Raw genomic sequence first — 19748 nt, forward strand, 5'->3', positions numbered from 1 at the left:
CTGGTGAGAGCAGGTGATCAGGGATTCGCTGTGCTACCAGAAGGTGACTGGCAGCCGTAGTGGGAAGCGATGCCAGTCCCTTTTGCCACAGCAGTTGTCCAGACACTTTGCTCCCAGCTGTAACTCGCCGTGCGTGCCGTCCGGCTGTCCTGGGCCACGCGTTGTTCGGAAGGAGCGCGGCTGCCGCGCAACACCAAGTGGGACAGCACAGAGGCTGCGCAGGGCATTGGGTGTGAAAATGCATTTTGCAGGTGCAGGGCTTAGAGGAGGCAGGTGGTGAAGGGACCAGACCTCCAAAGGGGGAGATCGGCCTCCTCTTCCCTCTTCCTTTGCTGCAGATGCTGGCAGATCGGTTCTCTCTGGGGGGTAGAGCCCACGTCCCGCATGGTGACAAGTTCAGAGGAGCAGAGACCAGGTCTGCCTGTGCAGAAAAGCAGAGAGCTTTTAGCTTAGTTTGAAGCCATGCCACCCATCACTTACCACCTTCCGTGCCTCCGGCTGCAGCCCGGGCTTGGTGTGCCTGCCTGGCGCCGGGGCGGGGGGCTGCCTGCGTGACCTCCAGGTCAGGGTGGCTGGGCTCGGTGAAGGTCCTCCCTCGGGACCTTCAGCCCAAGTTAACGTCAGCTGAAACGGTGGTGCTGGGTGCTTACCCACCAAACGGTCCTGCTTGGCAGTGCAGGTCTCCACCTACCAGCTGCGAGCTGCCTCACGCCCTGCTGTAAGGAGTGAGAGTGCCCTGGGGCTGCCCAGCACCGCTAGGCCTCAAGCTCTGCCCCAGGAGCTCCCCTCCAGCAGCGGCTCCTCACCTGCCACCTGCAGTGTGGCCCAGGCAGTGCTTGCCAGGTGCTTATCTCCCCCGATGAGGAGGGCTGGATCTGGCATTTTCTTGCCTGCTTTGCTGAGACTTTAAAGTTCAGGCATTTGCTGCCCTCGCCGTGGGACAGCAGCTGTTCCTGCTGGGGCGAGCACCCATCGCCTCCCTGAGCGGGAGCTCTCCCTGGGGCTATGCAGGGTAATTGGCCCGTTTCCCTGGTGTGAACCGGCGGCTGTGCGAGACAGCTAATGGGAAGAAGCCAGGGTAGCAACAAGATTAAAAATACATGTGAACAAACATCTTGTTTTGACTGCAAGGATGCGCTGAAGCATGAGAGCCTGGGTCCCGCAGTAAGCCAGAGGCAGGCTGGGCTGGCATGCAGGCTGGCGGGTGCACAGTAAGCAACGTGGGCAGCAGGGAGGGCAGGAGCCTTACACTGATGTAAACAGGAGGAATGTCACAGAATCACCTATTGCATTCCTCTGCCTGCTGTCAGCTGGAGTCCCGAGTGGACACGGCATCAGGAGAGCAGCTGGGGCGCTGCCAAACCCGGTACTGGCCGCTGGCTCTGTCCCTCTGTGCCGGCAGCCTTGCTACGGGACAGTGCCTCTCGCTGTAAGGCTTGTTGGTACGGAGCTCACCTGCTGCTGAGAGCAGGGAGATGGGTCCCGAGTGTGGTGACCCCATCCTGCCGGGCCCCCGTTGTTCAGTTAGGCGAGGCTGTCAGGGAAGGTGGCGCAGAGGCAGAGCGGGTGCTCCAGTGAAGCGTGCTGCTTTCTGGTTCGTGCAACAACACAGTGCAGGCATTTAATTGTAATTTCTATTTTAGGGGTGATTGTTCTTGGCTGGATCGGGTCCCTGTAACTCTTCACAAAGTGATGTTCAGTTAGTTGAAGGCTGTCAACACACCCCAGTCATTTTTCTCTCATGCAGTGAAGGGTTTTTGGGGAGGGAGGTTTATGACATATCCGTGCAGAGCCTGGCAGGGGAGCTTCTCAGCTACCTGCTCGGGCACTTCCCTGACAGGGAGGCAGTCCTGGTACAGGGGCTGCACGCACAGCCTGCAGGGGTGGATGCCTGCTGCGAGACTTCTTCAGGTAGCAATCCACTTGCTGACAGAAGATGGCTTCTCCATTTGTGCTGGGGTCGCCACACACCACAGCTCCCTCGGGGTTTCTTGTGTAGCAGAAGGCAGAAATACCTCACGGAGGATGCGAGGTCAGGGAGCCTGTGCAGGTTTGTAGCCGTGAGCTCTGTGAGAGCACCCAGCCTCTGCTGGCATTCCCTGACCCTCCTGGAGCATCTCGACCACTGGGGTGTCACCGGCTGGGGGGGCGAAAGGGGACCCTGGGCCAGCACAGCACGGCTCGAAAGCCTCACCCGGTCCCTGTCCCCAGGGGCAGCGATGTCCCCCGCTTATCTTGGAAGTCTGACCCTCCAGTGCCATGCTGCCTATTAGCAATTCCAATAAAAATAATAATTGGATTCATGCCATTGAGTTTAACATTTTAATGTCAGCTGGGGATTTCTTCCTGATCCCAGCTTCTGCTTAGGTGACACCTTTAAGCAGCAGATTAATAAGCCTGGCTGTGTTCCCTGAGCATCCCGCTTCCCAGCCAGAGACGGGGGCTGAGGTGTGGGCTTCCTGCACTGCCGAGCTCTGTGAACCTGAGTGATGCTGGTCAAAAGGTCTTGTTCACGATTCTGGAAACATCATTGCTTTTTATATTTGGTGTCAGTCTGAACTGGATGGAGAACAAAACTGCTAAATTTGCCCTAACTTACATGTTCTCTCATCCTGTAGGTTCAAGCTAAAGTTACGTGTGCTTGAGACTTTTAACGAAGATGGTCCCTGAAGGCTCTCAAATCCAAGGCAGGTCTCACCCCCTCCCTGTGCTTTATCTTGGCTCTAGGCTCTCATGTGCACACCTTTCGCTGAACGTACCGCTTGTTAATCTGGGGCTTCACAATTTTTCCACTCTTGAGATAAGACTTGTCAACCCTGGGATGTTTTGTAGTTGGCAAGGCATTATTTCTAGGAGAAAAGCCCGACTTTATTTTGCTAGAAAACTCATGCTCCTCTTCGAACTTACCATAAGAAATTTCCTCTGGGCTGGTGGCCTTGTGTCTTCAAGCCAATGCTTGGTCCTGCTATGCCATATCAAAGCAGACCTTGACTTGTTTGGTGCCTTGAAAGATAAATCTATGGAATAAACTTCTCCGTGGTGTCTGTACCTGCACGGGTGCTTGGCTGGGCTGCCAGCCTTTGGGTTATGGAGTTCTCCTTATGGCCAAGCACAACCCTAGGTTTGGGGACAAACTGTAGCACAGTACCTCTTGGTGTGAACAGATCTCTCAGCACTCACATCTTACTGGCTGTGCCCGTGGTGAGCCGCAGGCTGTGCCGTGTTGCAGGGGAAAAAAGCAAGGAGGGTGCTGGAAGGGCTCACAGACAGCGATGAGAAGGGTGAAAGGGTTCTCTCCCCTAAAAAAGTAACCACGCAGAGGGCGTGTTGGAGGCAAGGCTGATTCAGGCTCTGGTAATTCCTCTCTGTACACGTCGGTTTGTGTCTGGCATGTTTTGTGTTTACTATCGTGATGTGGTGATCTCATAAAGCTCAAAGTCCTTTTTCTGGTTCCTGACAAATTGTTTGTATCACCCAGGTGGTGTCAGTCCTGCTGCTCTAGCCGGTGTTAGGTACACCAAAGATAAGAGATGCTCCTTAGATAGTGGAGTTGATGTCTGTCTGTCTGCTATAGCCTGGAGCCGTCGGTTCTTTAGCTCAATGGCAAGTACTTGGCCTGGTCAGCAGTTGGAGAGGTTCCCACCTGTTAACATTGCAGGTCACAACCCCAGCAGGCTCAGGAAAGGTATTTTCGAAGTCAAGACACACATTCTCCAGCATGCTTGATCTCATTTTGAAGCTTCAGCCTAACGTCCTGCTGTGGAAGTGCATTAAGACCACAGACAGCCCTGGTCTCCAGTCTTCCAGCTGCTGGAAGGACGCTGCCCTGAGCAGGCATGGCTGTGACATGTAGCTGTCATGGGGTGTTCTCCAGGCAATCCAGTCTTTGTTTGTGGAGTGGGAACCACATAAAGACCTTGCTCGTCTCTAGCCCTTCTGGACTGATGCTATCTGGATGCCTGTGGTACCTTTGCACTGCACCGTGTCAGTAACCTGGCATCTCCAGTACTCACGGGCTGCCACACAGCGCCCTGTGCTCGCCATCCGTAGTGACTTTGCTCAAATCCACCCGTGGTGGAGCTCCACTGACATCAGTGGGCTTCTCACAGCTGTGAAACAAGAGCTCCCTGAGATTATTAGGTATGTGCCACTCCTGTTCCCGTTCTGTGGTACAGTTACGGGACAAAAAAATCAAAAGAGAAACAGAGTTGTTGGCCTTGGCCCTGATCGTCCTCAGAGTTAATCAGCAATAACTCCACTGATGGTATGAGAGCAAAACATGGGTGAATACACCCAGAACCAGGCCTGTCTGTGCTCCTCGACTGGAGGTCTGAGCAAATAGGGATGTCTTATTTGGAGCTAAGGAAGATTGATAAGTGCAGAATAATCTATATATGGAACCACTGTAACCACATCACCAGCAATAACTCTGTATTGCGCTCCTAGGAAGATTAATCTTATTCCTCAGCAGGAACTGATCTCGTATGAGATTAATTCTCAGATTCACAACAGTTGTGGGGAAAGTGGATCTTCGAGAGAGAGCTGAATGAGCAGGAGAAACCACACAGAAGAGAAACCAGATCCTGATTTCCGGGGACAGGAGAAGGAACCAGCAAAATGAAAGCAGCCTCAGCGGTCCCACCTGCTTTGAAGGAATCATTCAGACCCTCCCACGTGGAGACGCTGTGGCACTGTAGCTGAGGGTCTGGGATATCTTCGGGGTGCAAATTAGTCTGGCTACAGGCCAGCCAGAGGTAAGTCAGCACAGGCTTGGAGACTGTGGCTGGATTACCATGGGATGATGCCTGAGCTGCAAGAATGGTTTGCATATACGAACAATTTTTTTGCTTGGATTATATTTGCTTGGATACAAGCTTGTGGCTCCAGGGAAATTTGGGGCTCACGGGGATGCTCCCCAGACCCGAGGCCCCGCAGCTGGTGCTCTGGGTGGCTGTAGCATTGGTGGCTGTCACCACCACGTGGCGGTGTCCTCATCTTAAAGAGCCTCTGGGGTCTCATGGGGGACTTGGGAAGCTTCTCTGTTTCAAAGTGGTTCTGCTGATCTTGCCCTGAGATCATTTTCTCTGTGGGATTTTACACAATGAGGCTGACCAGAGCCAGTGGTGCTGGTGCGTGTCCCAGGCAGGCGCCGTGCTGTGGGGCTGTGGTCACTGGGAAGGACGGGGCCCCGCGGGCTGCTGCACATCTGGAGGTGGGCAACTTCTTTTTGTGCCTGACTGAAATTCTTGGGAAAATGTAGGGAGATGGGGATTTACGGTATCCTTAACCATTAGGGGGTTTGTTGATGTCGCTGGCCTTTGGACCAGGCCCTTGTTGTGTGCCCAAAGCTTTGTGGGGTCTCTGTGCCAAGGCTGTGATACCCTGAGGAGCGAGGCCAAAATCCTGGTTCTCAGAAATGCGAGCAGTGTCACACCTGCCTCTAGGAAGTCACCTCCACGTGTGTTGGTCTGGGATGCTGCGATGCCATGGTCACCCCACAGATCATGAATCAGCCTCTGGTGGGCTTCGTACTCGGGTACACGGGTCATCTCTGCTTGTGTTAAGAGGAATGTTGTGATGTGGCGGGTGTTTGACGGCAAACCAGGCGGGGCTGGGCTCCACAGCTTATCCCCCCGCCCCCTGCCCCTGGTTCTGCAGGGAGCTGCAGTGGGTCCTGCCACAAGCCGCCTTCAGGTAGGGCTGTTCGTCCTGCTGCACCTGTCAGAGGGTGATTTAAATTGCAGTTTCCAAAAAAAAAAAAACCAAACCAGCACAACAGCTGGGAGTGACAGCGGGGATCTGTGGGAGGCAGCACTGCTCGGTTAGTGCACAGGCAGCGCTGCAGTGCTCCCTGCCTCGGCTTCCCCAAACTGGAGGAGCAGCGCTGCTGGGCTGCCCGGCCTCTCGTCAGAAGCGTCGCTAATTACAGCTCGGGCAGTGTTTCGGAGTACAGCCGTGAGCGGTATCGGCGCTTATTGTTTCCCTGTTGCGAAACCCTGACCCAGCACCGGGATCTCCTCGCAGTCATTCCCATCCCTTTCCGAGAAGCCTGCTTTGTGAGCCCGGCACCTAACGTTGTCCCGAGAGGTTTTTGTTGCCTGCGATCAGCTCTGTCTCTATCGTAGCTTTGAGTTTTATCTCACACGGCCCCACAGAAGGAGAGCAGCACGTGCAGTTTTAGGTTCCTGGAGGTGGGTTGGATCCCGCTAGATTGTTTATAAGTTGTGGAAATTCAGCTACGTTTTAATGAGGTGTAGCCGTGGCATTATGAAATGTATCTATTAAACGCAGTCCTTAGTAGTTGATTGGTATCTAATTGGCATATATTAATATTCTTATTGCATCTCAGTGAAATCCACAGCTGAAGCATTAATTTTGAGTAGGAAAAATATGATTTGAGGTAAAAATATAAACTAAAAGCACAGCTGCTCTTAATATGAAGGCTTTATTAATAAACTCTTACCCTGACTTCAGCAAATGTTTACAGTACATATTTTTAAAACAGACGAAGATGACATAAAGGAAACATTCTGTCAATTGTTTGCTGTAAGACTGATAGTTATCTACAGATAACGGCGGTACGATTAATAGTTATCCACAGAGGTATTTCCCATCTCCTCTTCATCCTTTTACAGGAAAGCCTTTTTCACAAGCGATTCCTCAAAGTGAGAGCGGGCATTGGCCTCTGGGGGTTGGTCGCAGGGTCTGCAGTCTGGCAGCCGAGCTTCCCCGCGCTGCGGCCACCATCCACGAAGGTTTCGGGCAGCCCCAGCGCACGGCGACTGCAGCCGGTGGTAGGTGCCCTGTGAGTTCACTGGGAATGGGGTGAAAACCACAAGCAGGACAAGGGGAAGGATATTTAACGAGGACAACAAGTTCCCTGGGGCGAGGAGATGGCGCGTGGCTGGACCCCGTGCCCCCTGCCCCAGGCTGCGTCGCCACCCCGGGCACCTTCACCGCTTGGGGCCCGCTGCGGTGCCGCTGCTCCATCCCTGCCGGGCTCTGGTGGGCACCAGGCCCTGTGGCCGAGCAGCTGGGGACCCCTGGGTGCTGGAGGCGGCCGGGCCCGCTGCCATCGCTCCGTGCCGCCCGGTGGTTCCCGGCTCGCCCAGCTCCTTGCCAAGCGGGGCTGCTGACCGCTCCGGCACTGCCAGACGGTCCCCTCTGGTCCCCTCACTTCTCCTGCTCCCTCGGAAGCCTTCACGCTCCCTGCAGCCCTCCGGTGGAGGGGCTCCTTTCCGTGACAGCCTCGTTAGGTGGCTATCAGGAGCTGTTAGCAGGAGCTGCCACCAGCCAGGTTGTCACGACAACCGGGCGCCTTCGGAGCCGCTGGGAGAGGTCTGAACCTCAGGCGAGGAACCAGCCCCGGCTCCCTGCAGCTGCTCACCCGCAGCCAGCGGCTGGGAAGCCGTGACCGCACGGGCACAGCAGGCCCCCAAATTTAAGGGTGGGCTGCCAGCCGCCCTCCCCGGCCCCGCTGCGGGATACTCGGGAGCCTCGGCTGCAGAGCCGGGAGCTGGGAGCTGGGTGCTGGGAGCTGGGAGCTGGGCTCGGCCCTGCTGCAGGACCAGCTCCGGGGCTGCTGCTGCGTGCGGGAGGCCCCCGGGCCCCGCGCTGAGCCCCGCTCAGCACCGCGGTGCGGCTGTCCCGCGGTGGGTGCCGGCTGCTCGATGCCTCCCCTGCTCTCTCACTCGCAGGCGGCCCCGCCGGGTGCTCGCCCCGCTCCCCGCAGCGCTGCCGCTCGCTCCCTGTGCCCGCGGGGCGCAGCGCTCCGGGGCCGGGGCGCCCCCAGTGCCCCCCCCCCCGGCCGCTCCCCGCCCCGCCCCGCCCCGCCAGCTCGCGCCCCCCGCGCCGCCGCGGGCCCGCCGCAGCCGCGCGGGGGCAGCCAATGGGCGCGGCGGGCGGCGGGTGACGCCAGGGGCTGGGGGGGCGGCGATTGGCGGCCGGCGGGCGGCGGCGGCGCGCGGGGCCGGGCCGGGCGCGCGGCAGATGGGCTGCGGCGGGAGGGGAGGGGAGGGGGCGGCGGGGCCGGGCCGGGAGGAGCGGGGGAAGCGGCACCAGCACCAGTGCCACCAGTATCACCAGTATCACCAGTACCAGCAGTGCCAGCAGCGCCAGCAGCATGACGGCGGTGGCAGCAGGTAACGGCGGCACCCCGCGGGGCGGGCCGGGCCGGTGACACCTGTGCTGGGGCGGGGGCTGTGCTGAAATCATTGATTTATTATTATTATTATTATTATTTTCCCCTTTTTTATTATTATGATGATGATTTTTATTTATTTTTTTTTTATCCGCTGCGCTCGCCCTGGGAGGAGGCTGCGGAGCGATCGCGGCCCCCAGCTGCCTCCGCTGGAGGCCTCCCGGCTGTGCCCCCCCCCGGCTGGGGCTGGGCTGGGGCTGGGGGCTGCAGCCGCTGCCCCGCGGCTCCCCGCCCGGCCCGGGGACAGGCTGCGGCCCGGCAGGACGGGGCCAGAGCCCCCCCTGCTCCTCCTCCTCCTCCCCCACCCCTGTGCCCACCCCCCACCTTCTCCCGGGGCCGAGGGGGCCGGGGGCAGCCCCTCAGGGGCCGCGAAGGAGTGCAGCGGGCAGCGGAGGCCTCCCAGCAGCTCGGCCCCAGCCTGGCGGTGGGGGAGCCTCCAGGGGGTTTGGGCAGCGGGTGCCCGGTGGGGAGCCACGAGCAGGAATTTGGGGTGGCTGCGGGATGGGGTTACGGCTGCTGGAGCCCAGCGAGCCGGGACATGGGCTGTGCATGGAGCCTGCCATGAGGCCATGTGAAGGGATGGGATGGGATGGGATGCTCGAGGCCTCCCCGGGCACAGGACCAGGCAGAGGAGGTGCGGTGGGTGCTGGCTGCACGGCTGTGGCTCTGTACCCCGACCCGCGTGCACGGCGCCTCTTCCCCAAGTGGCTCCGGATAACTCCAAGTGAGTCTGAGGAGCTGCTGCGAGCCCTGAGCTCCCGTTACAGGATTAAGTTTCCCGGCTCGTAGGCCACCGCTCACAGCAACAGCCCAGGACGCAGCTGTGGGAGGCATTGCCCGGGGCGAGCTGCTCCGGCTGTCCCGGGCACCGCGCTCCCCTCGGAGCCGCAGCACGGCCTCGTGGTGCGGCTGGCACGGGCTTCGTGCCCTCGGCACCAGCAAGCCCCGTGAGGCTGGGTGAAATCCCAGTCCCACTGAGGCTGGTGAGTGTTCTGCTGTTGGCTGTAGTGGAGGACTTCATCTTGCACAGCCTAGAAAAAACTTGGCATGAGGTCATCTTCCTCTACCCCCAGTATTTCTTGGCGAGGCACAGGTGAGAGCGGTTCGGCCCTGTAGGGTGCAGCCCACCCCAGCTGGTTCCTGGCCTGCCTGCTTGGTGGTGGTCCCGTTGCAGGTGCTGTTTCCTCTGCCTAGAAGCTTCCTCTTTTTCCTTCAGTGGTTCAGTGGTGACCCTGGATCCAAGTGTTCCTGGAGCTGATGGTGAGCTGGGGTCAAACTCCTCCTGGAAGCTGGAGGCCTCTCAGAGCTGCCTTCGGCTCCTTTGTTTCAGCTACAGCTGCACAGAGCTCCCTGTGGGGGACGTGTTGCCAGATTTGCCTTCCAGTCTTGCTCTGAGTGGGCTCCCTGTGACTTTGGGACGTTAACAAGGCTTTCAGTCTGTGCCTACCTGCTTTGAGCACTAATTTCTGCTCCTTGCTGTGCTACACAGCGGGCATCCTCGGGCCTGGGCAGGTGGAGATACATGTCTCAGACCCGCTGTCATTGGTGTGCCTCCTGCTCCTGGGGCTAATTGTGTGTTGGAAAAAATACGAGCAACATAAGGATGGATGTGTCTGTGGCTCGTTAGTGCTTTGTCTCAGTGCTTTGAGTTTTGGAGATCTTTTCCAGGTGCAATCAATGACAGGGTGAACGTCAGCAGCTGCGGCTGCGTGCAGCTGACAGCAAAGTGGGGTGTGCTCTGCTGGGGGCAGCAAAGGCACCCCCAGGTGGCACGGTGCCTCGGGCAGGGAAAGTTTGCTCTGGCACAACCCCTGGCCTTGGGGTTGTCCTGAGGCGGGGAACGGGCTGCAAGGTGGCAGCGTGGGACGTGCCAGGTGGTTCCCCGTGCCATGGGGGGGCTGCAAAGTGTCCGTGTGGTCAGTCCCACCAGCCGGGGTCTCGGTGGGGAGCTCTCACGTCCCCAGCTAGCAGAGCTGTGCCTGCAAGGGTCAGATGGGATTGTTATATGTTCAATTATCTCATTTCCTGATGTTTTTTATCGTCAGTTGTCTACCTAGTGACGTGTTGACAGACACAACTGATTCTTGCCGGATCCAGAGCGAAGTGCTGCTCTGCCCCGGTGCAGGACACTGCCCTGTAGCCCTGCCTGAGGTTTGGGATGAGGGGAAATGGCAAAGCTGAGGTTGGATACACCTCCTCTGCCCCGGTCTTGTGTGCGTTTTCCTCACCAGCAGAAGCAAATGAAGACAATTTGGATCCCGTGATATCTTCCCCACTGTGTTCAGGACGTTTTGGGGAGGAAGTTGAAGAGCTTCTTTGTAATCCCAAGAGCAAAAATGTGCTTTCTCAGAGACAGGGAAGCAAAGCCCTCGACTTCAGCAAGGGATACCACGTGCACGTGCTGGTGATAGGCGTGCATTGATCAGCTCACTGCAGGTGCAGTTTGCCCTCCTGTGAGGCACCGCATCGCAGCGTCCCTTCTGCCCGGCCATGGATGCCCCGTGATGAATCCACCATTTCAACACCACAGAAATTGGTGCCTGCACTTTAGTTGGGAAGGGCACTGCAAAGTACTTCTCTCGAGGGCTGTGAAAGGCCTCGTGTTTTCCTTGCTCTGCCTCCGCCTCCTCTATTCCCTCCTGTGAGGGAGAAAATCCTCTATATGAGCCATTTCCCAGCGCTTCCCTGCGGAGGATTTTGCTTCGTCCTGCAGTGCCCAGATGCCAGCTCGTGTTTATCAGGTGTGCCCAGCCCCTCCCCAGACGCCGCGTGGGGCTGCTGGTGTGCGGTGAGCCTGGGAGGGAGCAATGGAAGTCGCACAGCTGAAATCCTGGGCACTTGCTAACGTTGGTTTTGATGTCTCCTACCATCACGGGCAAGAGATTACGGACTTGGATTTGGGATGCACTTGTAGTGTCACCAGAAAAGCTGTCAAATGTGTGCTTGCGGAAATGGAGGCTTGGAAAGTGCCTTTGTGATTCCGCTCTGCTCAACACAGATTGTCATGCTTTGAGCTCAGGTTTGTTTGTATCAGGGACAGACACCGATACCACAGCTCCTGTTGGGGCATGAATATTTCAACAACTGAAACGATGCCTGCCTGCTCCAGAAAAGAGCTGCTTACACCCTCGTTTGATCTTTTTAGTCAGCCTAGCCAGCTCAGGTTGGCATCCCGGTTATTTATTTCCTCCAGGTATGGTCTCTGTTAGCCATGCTGTGCTGTTGCTCTCCCCTTTTCGTTGCAGAGGGTCTGGGAACTCAAGTTGGGAAGAGGTGAGATTTCTAGCAAGAAAAAAAGACTACAGCAGCCAGAATTTGCTTCCTGTTTAGCTTATTGCTGAGAAGGCACCTGGCTTGCATTTTGTAGCGTGTGTGAAAAAATGAGGTGGGCTACAATTTGAAAGTCTCTGGAGTAGCAACCCGAGGGAAGGGTCTTCTTTTGTTTCTGCCCCACACCGCCCTGTGCTCTTCCGTGCTCTGTCAGTCTCCCTCCTGCCTGCACTACAGGAACGCAGGGTCTCCCTCATCTGTGACACCAATGACAAATGTCTCCAAAGCGTCTCATTAGGGATCACTTCCTTCCTGCAACCACGATCCATAATGCTGGCAGCAGCTTTTGAGCAGCTCGCTCCTCGTGGCGTGCCCCGTCCTCTCCTCCGGTGCGCAGAGCGCTGCGGGTGGCCGGGGTCGGTGCCGGGCTCCTTCCCATGGTGAGGGGTAGCAGTAGGAGCTGGGGGCTGAGGTGGTTTCCCGTTCCAAGTTTCGGTGTGGTATTTCTCTCTTTAGTCCCGTAGTGATGCTAGAGGTTAGTTACCTGTTCCTCGAGTGTTTTTGTTGTTTCATGCTGTTGGCGTTGTTTTCAGTCAGCGTGCGGGGCGCTCTCCCCGTGAGGAACGCGGCTGTTGGAGCGCTTCTGAACGTCCTTGTGAGCCAGGGCAGGGCTTAGTGAGTTACAGCCACCTGCGTGTCCTGGGCAGAAGTATCTAGTGAACGTAATCCCAAAGTCAACACGCAGTAAGACTTAATTTGGGGCAAGGAGAGGGAAAAATGATGTCCTTGCATATTCTGGTAGCCTTTGGCATATAAGCTCGCATTAGACTCATGGCTTCGGTTGGTGGGTTCATCAGGCAGGAAACTCCTTGCACGTATGCTCAGATCTGCCCTGCAGGGCTGGGGAGACCCTACGGGGAGCTCTGTGGAGCTGCCCATGCCCCGAGTGCTGGTTCCTTTGCTGCAGAAGGGGTGGTCGGAGCTGCCCACGCTCCCTCCCCGCGCGCTCGCTGTGCTCCAAGCGGTGGTGCCAGAGGGCAGCGCGCAGCGGGTGCGTGCCTCAGGCTTTCCCTGCGCTTGCAGAGAGAGGATCCCAAAGCAAGTTTTTAGTAAAAGATGTTTTAAAGGTTTCCATTGAAGGGCTATTCAGCTTTGGGATAACAGCACCGGTGTGCTCGGCAGGGGCTGGCTGCTCACGGGGCTGCCTCAGGTGTGCTGCTGAGGACAGGCCCTGCCGCTGGTGGTCCACGGCTCCCCACGGTGGCTGCAACACCAGGGGTGAAGTCAGATGGCCACAGCCATCAGCAGGGAGCTGGCAGTGCAAAAAAAGGTACCGGTGAGCAGCAGAAGTGACTCGGGTGACTCGGGTTTTGTGTCCTGACCAAACGGAGGGGAACAGCGCGTTGGCATGACGTGGGGCTTGCAGACTGAGGCCTGTGGGCGCTGAAATAACTGTGGGTCCACACCACTGCACGCAGACAGCTTGGGGTGGAGTTCCTGGCCTTTTCCAACGCAGAGCCATGGCATTTCCATCTCGCAGCGCCAGCGGAGCCCGCCGCCCTGAGGTTGTGCCTGAAGGAGAGGCCTGCGGCACTGCTCCTCGGCACCTGCCCGGCGTTAAACGCAAGGGACTGGGAGGTGCTCGTGCTTTGAGCAGCAGAAATTTGGTCTTTCCCTGGTACGTGTCTGGGAGAGGTGTCCCTGCGTGCATACATCTCATATGCAAATGTGTTTTGAGTCGCTGCGCGTTTGGTCTGTATTTAGAAGAGGAGTAGTTTGGAGAGAGAAGCCTCCAGGAAATGTCGATGTGTGCGAGCACAGTGGCTGCGATTTGGGGGGGAGGGAGGGGTGGGAATGAGGGGGAGGCTCACTGAGGTTTGTCTCTTCTCTTGTAGCATTTTGGGAAAACTCCAGCCAAGGCCCACATACAGTCAAATGAATCAGCCTCCCGTTTTGCCATAAGTAATTGGCAGCTTTAGCTGCAATGCAGTTTTGATCTATGGCTAATGCACTTTTCCTGGGTTGATTGAGGGGAAACACTGCAGTAGCTGCTTGATACGGAGTTGGCCTTTGTACGGAGCCTTTGAGCTACTGGGGAGCCATTGTAGGCTTCTCCCTGAAAGGCTGGGATTTGCTGCAGATTGTGCTCGTGCTCGAGTCTTAAGGCTGTCATTGCTGTTATCAGCTGTAGAAAATACATTTCTTGTTGCATACAGGCATAGAGGGCACTCTAAGCTGGCGCTCGGCACAGGATTTCCATGGAAGAGGCTCGTTTTGTAATAACTTCAGCAGAACATTCGTGTTCTCAGAGGAGTGACTGTTCCTGTCCTGACAAATAAAGCATTTTGGCCTTCTCCTACTTCTGTAGCAAAACGAAATTCACTTGTTTTCTAAAGCATCTGGTGCCAATTCAGGCTCAGAGCTTTCTGTGTCTGCTGTAGGATTTCCAGTGGGCTCGGAAAACTTACCAGACAAGCTCAGCATTCACCGCTGGAAGGATCTGGGGTAACTGGAGGGCTTTCTTGTCCTGGAAACAGGACATGTAGCAGTTGCCCTTGGCAGTCTAAGACTTGCCAAATGCCTTTTATTTCCTGTTGGAAGCATAGCTTTACATGGAAGGACTGTATTACTTACACGACTCCGGTATCTGTTGGTAAATATTGACTTTAATAACATACGCTTCACCTTAGCAGGAGAACAACAGTGAGGGATAAATGCCCAGCAGTGAGACATTGGTGTTCTGCACAATGCTTTGTAAAGACCACACGTATTATTTTCATGTAGCATTTGAAAATACATTATAAACAAGTTACTTTGGGGATCCTGTAGTCATACATGTGACTAGTCAGCCTTGGCGTTTTATTCATGGCCGGGGCTTTGCTGTGCTAAATGCTGTCCAAACAGAGAAAAAACAAGCCTGGCCTCGAGGTATTCTTCCATGAGATTGCCTCGTGTGGGCAGCATGTGGCCTTCCTCCCCCCAGCCCATCTATGGGGGAAGAAAACATTCCCAGAGCGTGCAGATGGAAAGTCCTGGGGCAAACTCTCAGGTTGTCTCCGCAGCATTTTGCACCAGAAATGAAACACAAAAATGTCTGGTTTTGCCTGCACCTTTGTAGGGAGCAGAGGGGAGCTCCTGGGTGTTTAGAGATGGAAACCTGCAGAAAGCAGAAGGGCATCTCCTTCCCCTGCCTGCTCACCTGCACAGCAGCACTGCTGCGTGTTTGGGTCAGCGCTCTGCGTGTAGCTGGACAGAGGTTATATCCAGACCAGCTGGGCTGAAGTTGGCTTTTTCTCTCCAGTTCGCTGGCCAAGTGTTTTCTGTTTTCTTCAGCATACCTTTAAGTGGACATTGTTTGGCCCTGCTCTGGAATGGAGCCGGTATTTCTACATGTAGGTAACCTTTTTCTTTCCTGAACAAGGTCATTGCATCATGATGCAGTAATCCTCTGCCTGTGGGATAAACCATCCTCTCTGTGTCTCCATCTCCTACTCTTATCTGTGTTTGTTCTCTCTTCAAGTGTGCATGGGGGGAGGAGAAATGAGGGGAGAGCACAAGTTCCGATTCTGGCCTGTTAAACTATGTTTAGAGAGAATAATGCATGGGTTGTGAGATGCGAAGGGCTGTTGTCTCGCAGAGCTATTGCTTTGATACTTTATCCACAAAGCGAAGCTCCCGAGTCTCAAGTCAGAAGAGCCTGGGGATGAAATTACACCTCTGCCAGGCTCTGACAGGTTAAACTTTACAGAGATGCAGGTAGCAAATTATCCGCGGGCTGAATTGCAAAGGAGGGCTTCTAAACAGGCTTTAAAAACCTGCCGAGGAGATTGAGTGGATAAAAATAGTAAGTTTTTGCATCCTTCTTTTTGTCTGTCGAGCTAAAAGCCATCTGCAAAGGAAGGACCATGTCATTATCCCAGTGTCAGCCCAGAGGGAGCTGCGAGGTGGAGCCGTGCCGCTGGGGCTGGGACGGGGCAGCAGGGAGCTGGCGGCAGCCCCGGCCCTGCTGCCCGACCTGTGGGACCGAGGTGCCTCCCTGCTTCCCGCAGCTTCTAATTTGTCGTGGACGTGTCCGCGTGCTTTTTCCGGGGTCAATTTACACCACAGGGTAGCATCCGTGGCCAGCCCGAGGTGTGCCCGAGGAGCTCTGCTTCCTAACTCTTCGCTTGGTTTAGGGTGAGGTGGCGTGGCTGCCTGGGCGGCAGGGGCTGTGCTCGGCCACCCGGCGGGTCCGTCCCAGCCCTGTGGGGCCGTGTAACCCGAGGTGCTGCCACCTCAACCCCATCGAGATGCCACTGATGTAATTTCAAACTGTCTGCCCTGAGCGCCAGCCAAGGCGGGGAGGCTGCGCGTGCGTGAGGCGGGACTGGCCCTGCTCCCGTCTGCCTGCCTGGCCAGCAGGTAGAGGACAGGGCTCGGGTCAGAAGGAAAGCGGGTGCCTGAGCAGAGAAGGCAGAGCAGACGTAGTGGCTGGTAACGTCTTTCACCTGCTCCAAGGAAATAGCCCCTGAGTTGCTGTGCAGCTCCGAGGTCTCTTGAAGATAAGGACGAACAAGGAAGTTGAGCGATCAGGTTATAGGGGCTCCGCAAACTGCATAAAAAGATGTCAGGACCTCACCGTGGGTGGATGCTACAGCGAGGGAGCTGTCACAGAAATGCATCTGGAATCGTGAAGCCTTGATGGGTGGTTGCTGCAGTGCAATACTTTTTGGCAGCTCGGAGCATTGCCGTGGTAGAGCATGTGTCCTAAAGCTGGAGGGGGGCTCCTGTAGCTGTCAGCAGGACAGGACTATGGCAGACACCGTGCAGGGCGTGTTTCTGTGGGCATGGTTCTGCACTCACGTGCCTTTACAGCCATCAAAACAAACGTGTGTCTGGTTTGTAGAGCAAGCAGAAGAGCCTGGATGGGGCCGTGCCCTACGCGGAGACTCAGCAGTGCCCAAGCAGTCCCTGCTCCAGGCACTGGAGACACCAGTAACAGCTGCCATATCCTTCCAGTAACATTTTGTGCATTACAGTCATCCCCAGCTTATTGTGTCCCAAAATCCACGAGTCTTCCCATGGAGTGCATCGCTGACACCAGCTTCGTCCACGTTTCAGCTGTGCTGCCTCTGTAGGTGAGCTGGGCTCTGTAGAGTTTTGCCCAGAGTCTGAACGTTTTAATGGAGGAGGGGAAATTTCCAAACGAGATTAATTCACTGCGTTCTTCTGTCACTGCCTGTTATTAGAAAGACCCCAGCGAGTGAGCTCGTGCTGCTTCCTGCTTAATTCTTGGCTGGTTTCTGCTTAATTCTGGCAGAATTGTTGGGCCCGGCTTGCAAGGACTGACCGTGCTGTAGGTAAAACCCGTTCCCAGCACAACTTCCCAGCCATCAGCTATGATAGCTTGGGTGTTGCTAACAGGCTGCGTTTCAGAGCAGCACTGATTTTGGTTTCTTAGTGCAACTTGTGATTTGCTGAGTTCCAGCTGAAAGCAGCTTTCCCCGGTCCTTAAAGGGTCGTCCTGGACCCGCCTGTGTTTGCAAACTGCAGAATCACAGCGTAAAAGAAGTCCTCTAAACACGCACAGCCGAGTGCAATACCTTTCCCTTTGCACTTAGATTTAAAACCGAACGTCATAAAAACAACTTCCAGCGCTTTGATGTGGGCTCATAATTTTCTCATGGATGCTATTAATATTGCATGCCCCTTTGCTGCTCTGGGGCGGGTGGAAGCACTCGCTAGCAGCAGGCAGCTGTGAGAAAGGAGCTGTTTGCTGGTGGGGAGTGAAATTTAGGCCAGCTGTGGGTGCTGCAACCGCATCTTAGAGGCTGTCCCTCTGCGCTCTCCCTTCCCATGCTTTGCCTGAGACTGCAGCGAGCGGAGTTTCTGGTACCCAGCATCCTGCAGCCTGCTGAGCTGCATTTCTGCTGTAATGTCCGTGCCTCACGCTCAGGCAAAAGGAGAGCCTGAATCATGCTCACGTTGGGCTCCTGTGCTGTCGCTGCAGGAAGTCGATAGCCCTCAACTCGAGGGACTCGCCCGGTTAAAGCCGTTTAACTGCGAAGCAGTCAGCAAGAAATGATGCCCTTGCTTCGGTTTGGGCAGTGCTTGAAACTTGGCATCTCCCCCTGCACCCTTTCAGCACAACAAACCAGAGCAAGCTCTGCACAGTGTCCCAGGTGAGCTCTGCATACAGGGGATGAGTTTCTTCCCGCAGGTCAAATTGTTTTGCAGTCGAGCTTCTGGGATCTGAATGGATTTTCAAACCCGTGTCAGAGCTCGGTGATGAGATTACTTCCAGCAAAAAATAACCCGTCACTGCTGCTCTTGGTCTGCGTTAGCTGTCTCACGGGGGGCTTCGTGACACAGCTGCCTTCTCAGAGGGCAGTCCTTATGAAAAAGAATGGCCTTTGGCCCAATCCTGCCTCCAGTTCTGTGTTCTGGCCTCAAGTTTTCATTTAATTTACAGGATTGAGGTTTATAAAATAGCTGTGTTTAATACCTGCATCAATTCCCATCTCGATGTGACACCTTCAAAATAGCATTTGCCACAGGAACGTGGTCTCGAGCCTTCTGATGCTTCCCAGCACACATCCGTCCTTTCTGTAGCTCCCTTTGGAGCTGCTCTCCCTCTCACAATCTTTCCTTTCCATGCAGAGCTCCTGAAGTAGGCATTTTGCAGCTGGCTGCGGGCGTTGGCCGGTCATCAGGGAAAGGGCTCCTGCCCTGGAGGTGTTTCCTTGTAGGCCAGGAGGAGAATGCCCAGTCCTGCCATCCCAGCGGCCTTTAGAAGAATGGAAACTCGGCTCTTGGAGGGCAAACCAAACCTTCTGCAGTGGCTTAGGATGTGTAAGTGATTCATCTCCGTATGTACAATGTACAGACTAGGATCCTATATCGCACTTCAATATAATGCCCCGAATCTGAATCGGATCGAGGCACTCTTACAGCCCGTAGCAGCCAAAGGCACGTTAGTGCTGATGTAGATCCTAAAAGAGTGAATGATCTACCTGGGTAAGCACAGCTGAGATCCATCAGTGACACACAAACTCCTCTGATAAAGGCCCCAGCTGTCAACGGGGGTGAGATTTTGCTGTGCTGGGAACAGCACGAGCCCAGAAAGCTGGCATGGTGTCTGCCTGGTTGGCCCGTCGTGTACCGACACAGGCAGGCACCGCGTGGGATCAGAAGACAGGAGAGGTTGGAGCTGGGCTGCTGCTCGTCTTCCTCATACTTCTCTTCTGCAGAAACCAGTGGAACTAGTAAAAGGTGAAGGGGCAGAGAAACTTCCCTCTCCAGCTCACAAGTCGTCAGAGATGAGTGCTGCACGATACGAATCCTGTTTCCTGCTTCAGGGATGGCAGGCCCAGCTCCTTCAACAACTGGATTTTTCCATCGCAAATACCAGAACCAGCGTTCAACCCCTGCTGCGGGCATCTCTGGGGAGAGGCCAGGACTCAAATGGGCTGTAGAAGCTCCTGCGCCTGTCTCACTCATAGAGGTGGGCTCTTGGTATTGCAGATGTTAGCTTTGACCAGGCCCAGAAGGTAACATGCAGGAGCGTGTGCTGGATAAGTGTGAGTAACTCCTGTTGGGCAGCTGAGTTCGGATGTCAAGGCGTGTGCGACCCAAGCTGGGTTCTCGGAGCCGAGCGCTGCCTTCTGTATGCTCCTGGAGCAGGCAATAATTTTCTGCTGTGTTACTGAATCCCATCGTATTCTTGGAAAGCAAATGAATCGAGTTACGGCCGTGGTCGGTGAGAAGCTTCGGGGTAAGATGTTGAGGACTGGGAATTTAGCTGAAGGGTGTTGGAGGTGTAAACGCAGGAATGGTGTGGCTTCAGCTGGGGGCCTCATGTGAGGAGCGAGGTGTGGTGGTGTTCTCAGGTCAGGTGGGCATTTCTTTCGGAAGGAAGACTGGGATGAGCTTTGCTTTGCCAAAGAGAACTCGGAGGCTCTCTGTTCCATTGTCAGGTGGTGGTTGGTTGTTACGTGAAATCCTTGACAGAGAAAGGAATTTTTACGGTAGAAAGTGCAAGTGCCAGGTAAAACATGAAGAGATGGTGACTGGAAATAGAGCTAGGGATTTCCCTAAGAAGCACAAATTCAATTTTCAATGCATGCTTTAATGCCACATCTTAGATTTTCCTTGATAGCATTCCTACTTGATAGTATTTCTAATCAGCAGGCCCTTATCCGTTCTCCACCAGTATTAGTTGCGGCTTAATGACATATTATAGTGGTTCTTTATCACTCAACTTGCCAAGTCATTTATCTCTTGGAAGGAAGGATGGAGA

General features: G+C 55.4%; 1 protein-coding gene across 2 annotated transcripts in view; it reads left to right on the forward strand.

The window, feature by feature from the left end:
• The window catches only part of PAK3 (p21 (RAC1) activated kinase 3), a 115564-nt gene that overhangs the window by 41025 nt on the left and 54791 nt on the right, over positions 1–19748 (forward strand). Inside the window, exon 1 of one of the 2 annotated variants that reach the window (XM_032196153.1) lies at positions 8049–8141. The exons of the other annotated variant lie outside the window; for it this stretch is intronic. The gene's annotated coding sequence lies outside the window, so the exon portion shown is untranslated. Of the gene's footprint in view, positions 1–8048; positions 8142–19748 lie in introns of those variants that run through there. 2 annotated transcript variants of the gene reach the window in all.

Source organism: Aythya fuligula, chromosome 13 (genome assembly GCF_009819795.1).
Source record: "Aythya fuligula isolate bAytFul2 chromosome 13, bAytFul2.pri, whole genome shotgun sequence".
NCBI lineage: Eukaryota > Metazoa > Chordata > Aves > Anseriformes > Anatidae > Aythya > Aythya fuligula.